The sequence below is a fragment of the Coturnix japonica genome, chromosome Z (assembly GCF_001577835.2).
Source record: "Coturnix japonica isolate 7356 chromosome Z, Coturnix japonica 2.1, whole genome shotgun sequence".
In the NCBI taxonomy this organism is placed as follows: Eukaryota; Metazoa; Chordata; class Aves; order Galliformes; family Phasianidae; genus Coturnix; species Coturnix japonica.
Window position 1 is genome coordinate 27,687,085 of NC_029547.1, and position 5,452 is coordinate 27,692,536.

A 5,452-nucleotide genomic window follows, 5' to 3' on the forward strand; every position below is an offset into this window, starting at 1 on the left:
TTTCAGGCTTCACCTCCACCCTCATCACACTCAGGTATCAATAAATCATCCTTTGAAATGCTAATTCTATGTTGACTTCAGTAGAATTTCACTCATTCTTCAGGGCTCACCTACAGGCTTTCTTCATGCATATTTCTGAAAAAGATCTGGTAAAATTTAATAACATGCTGAAACTCCATGTCATTTGACTTTACTTAGCCTCTATATCCATAATTCTTTTGCAGGGTATTTTTGTGAATGTGTAAGGCAGTTGAGAATGGGACTAAGCAATTGCAGAGCTGAGCAGCAAAGGCCACTTGATTCAAAAACATAGTCAAAATGCAAGTCAGACCTCTCAGCCAGGTGAGCAGAGCTGTGCTTCCATTGTGCTAGGCATGGAGCTACAAGGAAATGCTGAGAGGAACATTATACCTGAAATCCATAATTTCTTTTGGAATACTCAGTGCTTTTGGGTGTCTGTGAGAAGAGATCACCACTAAGAACAACCTCCAGCATTTGGACACTACAGCCCTGCATTCAAACAACTGCTTGAAGAATGTGGCCCTTTGCATCCTCTGCCATTTCCAGCCATTCTTTCTATCCGCTGTGCTAAACTCTGTGGTTACAGTGAGTTATGAGGTGTGCTCAAAACACACACAGGATGCAAATGGATACATATTTTACACCTTGACAGTGATGCAAATAGTAAAGAAAGTACAAACCATAAGGACATGGACAGAAAAACATCAAAATGTAATGTATGCAGCTTATATTTAGGCAGAAAATTTTCATCTGTGACTCTCAAGTCACAAAAGTAAATTGGACAACAGACTTTTGGTCTTCAATTTTCTTACACTTTAGCCAATTAATATAGCAGTTACACAAACAGAAGTTCAGATTTCACCTTAAATGGCTGCATTCTACGCCTGCACCGAGTAGCAACCTAAAAAAATCATCCACTTCAGTGATTTCAGTGGATTAAAGTAGGGCGATCCAAAGTACTTTGGATCAAGGTCAAGAGATCTGGATTTTTTTCTTAGCTGTGTTACTGACCTGTTGAATGTTCTTAGGTAATGCATTTTTACCATGGTGAGTCATTTAACTCAATTATAAAACGGAGATAATAGAATTTTCATTATAGATTTCTTTTACTTTTATGGATGAAATGAAATGTGCAGAAGCTTGATTATGGATGGAAAACTGCATGGCAAAATCAGATCTTTTGAAGAGGACTTCAGACATTGAAGTCATTCAGTACTTAAAATGAAAACATACATTTTGAGCAGGCCATAAGTCTGTAGTTGACTAAGACAGCCTATCTACTTGTTGCACTGCCATACAAAAACAAAGGAGGCAAGACAGATATTTATGAAAGACTTAAAAAAGAAAAAAAAAAAAAAAGAAAAACAGCAAGCAAGATAATTAAAGAGAGAAGGAACATGGAGAACTGTGTCAGTTATATATTCTTGATAAGAATCTTGCAAGCCAGTTCTTTTTGTAGTACTCTGTATTAGACCTGGGTATAGTGAAAAGCATTCCTACCATCCATTGAAGCTCTTTGGTGTTTGCTCCTGAACTCATCTGACAGGAAATCTGGTTTAGGCTTGAAATTTCAAACTGACAACAGAATTAAGAAAGGCAAGGAAGTACTAGAAAACAGGTAACTTGAAGTCTTCCACTGGCTTTGTGAGTGCAAGAGCAGGAAGCAAAAATATCACAAAGAGGAGACAAGAAGGTCTGGAGAATGCAGTCACTAAGAAGTTCTAAGTTCTGTGGCTGTGAAGGGTTTGATATCCATGGGAAGGTTTCTTAGTATAGAGGTTGTAATACAGTTATCTGAAGTGATGAAACAATAAAAAGAAGTTAATGTTGAACTGATGACCATGCAAAAAGCAGCTGTGATATAGGAAACAAGGAGTTGGCTCCAATAGGGAGAAACTGAAAGGAAGCTCAAATTTGGATGCGAGCAAAGATCTCCAAAGTATTGTCTGACAGAAGTTAATGCATTTAAAAAAAAAAAAAAAAATTCTTTATGTATCACACAGAAATTGGCGAAAAAGTTGTTGATGATGTTGATGTTGATGATGAAAAGCTTTGTCTTTTGAAATTTATTTTTCTTATTAAAAAAGTAGACGATAATTAATGAATTAAAATAAAGAAAAAGAAACTCAGATTCTCTCCAGACCTTTATGCAGGTAAAGGTTTTGAGACTCTTGAGAGAGACTATATAAATGAAAATACTATAATGAAGAGCCAAGATAGAATGGTCCAGGCATATTTTTCTAAGTCAGTGATAATCAAACTCCATTTTTTTTAATATGGGCTTACTAATCTTGGAAATAAATATGCAGTGTGGAATGAGGGTACAGAAACTGCCTTATAATGAAGAAGTTAAAATTAGTATTGCTGCATCAAGACTGAAAGTGATTTCTGTTCAAGAACTCTTAAAACTGTACAAATAAAAAAGCACATCTGTAAGGTGTTTGAAGTATTTTATCAAATCAGCTAATGATTAAGCAATTGAGAACAGTCATATTTTATGGAGAAGGGAAGGTAGAAGTGTTCTGTGCAACAACAAGCTTATTAATTTAGAATTGATATCATGACACACTACAAAATAATAATAATAATAACAATAATAATAATAATAAAACATGATAATACAAGTGGAATAGAATACAGTGATGATTTCTTAAAGTTATGCTGTGTTACTTAGCTTAATAGCTTTCTTAGATATGATAATTTACAATATTTTTTCAGGAATTATGTTAATGGTGGAATCTTTGATAAATTATCATGTGCTTAGCCGTGAAAAGCTAGGAATCAAAGTGGGATCTGAGATCTGAGTAGGGAGCTGATCAGAGTAAAGGTAGTTATACAGTATCAGAAGAAATATCAGAGCTACCAGGCCCTGCAGCCCATTAATACTGAATTGTGAAAGCTGAGTCAGACTTTCGTAGCTTTTCTCAAAAAAGCACAAAACATCAGTGCATGGCTAATCATCACCTCTAGGACAGTGCTGGAAGTGATCACACAAAATAATAAAGAAAACCTGCAGAAATCTCTTTGTGAGATGAGGATTGTTAAGAGAAAGTGAGATGGTACAGTAATGACATTTTCCCTCTTGCTCCATATTTTTGTAAAATGGATTTATATTCCCATAGGCAAAATCTTCCATTGAGGAATATATGTATATATATTTAATAAAACAGGTTTATTGCTTATGCTACCAGTGTGATACTAGCATGAAAATAGCAAAAGTAATTGTTGGTATGCTGTATCATAGTTTGTTCAATAGATTTATTGTATATCCCATCAGTTTAAAAGATGAATGTCTGCTTTGGATAGAAACTATTTTATTTTTTTTTTAATCCAAGAGAGATATTCCTGAACCTGAAAGTTTCACCCCTTTCTTGTCTGAAAGTGCTGGTTAACAATGACATTATGTTAACATACAATTGAAATGATTCTCAAGATGCATCACTGAAATATATGCAGTTAATCATAGCAATATTTTTATTCTTCAGAAAATGTCTCACAACTAAGTATTTTATCAACAGAATAATGATTTGGCAAGGATGTTGGATTAGAACTGAAATTATTATTTTCTATATACCAATATGAACCTGAATGTATGAATCTCCTCTCTAAAAATTTAATCTTAAATTCAAATCTCATTTAACCCCCAATTTAGAAAGAAATTCCTGGCTTCAGCAGCTGCTTTGTTCAGGTGCTATTTTATGAAGATAGTAAAGGGAGCTGCAGCCGCAATATCTGCTTCTTGATTCTTGATTCCAGAGGGAATTAAAATATCAGAATTCCAGCTAAAAGAAAGCTTGCAATGATTTAGGCATCAATTTTCAAATATAGAGAACTATATGTATCATTTAATGTCATCCTGCAATTCTTATCCTTGATATTCAAGGATATATGAGATAAGCTACTGTAAATTACCTGTATCTTTTTTCCCTTTGTCCCTTCACATGCTAGGGTCAAAGAAGGCATTCTAAATAGTAATTTAATGCAGAATGCTATGTTTGAATGTACATACAAACTGACTTAAAGAGCCTTGTCAATAGGACAAGTATGGATTTAGACTTGATAACCAGTAAAATAAATCCCATCAGGAAATGAGACCCATGTCTTCCTGAAATCACTTATTCTGTTCAGTAGAACATGGAGCTGTGGTATTTTGGGTGGACAAGGAAGATGAGTATGTAAGGCAGAAGTACTAATGCAAGATTAAGCATGCTTGATTTGTGGATTGTGCCTATGGAGATTTTAAGATGTCCACACAACCTTCCTGCTTACTTCTGGTGTTTTATTTTGCTTCAGTTCAGAAAGGTTGAGAGTAAACTATTGATATTGATAAAATGCTTTCTTCTGAAGATTTATTTTTATTTTTACTCCCCCCCAGTGAAAAAATCTCAAGGGAACAAAGGAGAGAGAAAGAAAGTGTTTGTTCAGAAGCTGAAAGTTGTGTTGTAACTGAAATGGTCTCAGGCTATTAAGCTTGAAGTTTGTAGGAAATATATATATATATATTCCTCTCCAGACTACCACACAGTGATATACCTGGGGGAAAAAAATAAGAATAAAAATAGTTCCAAACAATATCAAGGCACCCTGAGCCTCCAAGGACAACTTTGCTTATCTGTAATACCTTCTACTAATCAATAAATAGGAACAATTCTCAGTGTGAGCAGAAAAGTTAAAGGCAAAGAATAAAATAAATGGGAATAGAACTGAGCAATTGAAAAAATATTCCATGCAAGGATCAAAACAGTAAATGATGATTTAGACTGAACTTAGATGACAGGGATAATCAGTATTTATTTTTTTAATTTACATAGCAGTAAAGGTCACCCATTCTAACACCTACTAAGAAACTGCATTAAATAGGAGCATAAACCAAAATCTTTGTGTTTGAAATAGGTTGAAATTTCTATTTCATATATCCTTATTAAGAATATCCTCACACAGTGCTTTCGGGATTGCTCGTGGTAGGATTTCCCCTCATACACAAACCAGGAGAGCACAGCAAAGGGCTGCCTGCTATGACAGGATTTGCTACTTGCCACTGGGTGGCAAGGCACCAAACAACTCAGCTCTACTGAGAGACGGAAAACTTTCCTACGTGCAATCTTAAGACTTTAAATTCTAGAATCAATTCATTAAAAATTTCAGTTATCTTATATTCCTCAGCTTCCTACTCTAAGAGAAGCCTAGCTACTTTGTATTTGGGAAACTATGTACATTTTTCCAGGCTTACTATTTAAATACAAATCCTTATGAGAGGTAATAGTACCCAACTGTCTAGTATCTGCAGTGATTTCATTGTGTCAGGTAGAGGTTCTGGAGTCAGCCTAGAGCATCCCCAATGTTCGGAACTGCACCCATTTGCAGAGGCTTCCCACAGACAACCAAAAGATAAAAAAAAGACCTCAAAAGTATTTCTGAAATGGAGACAAAT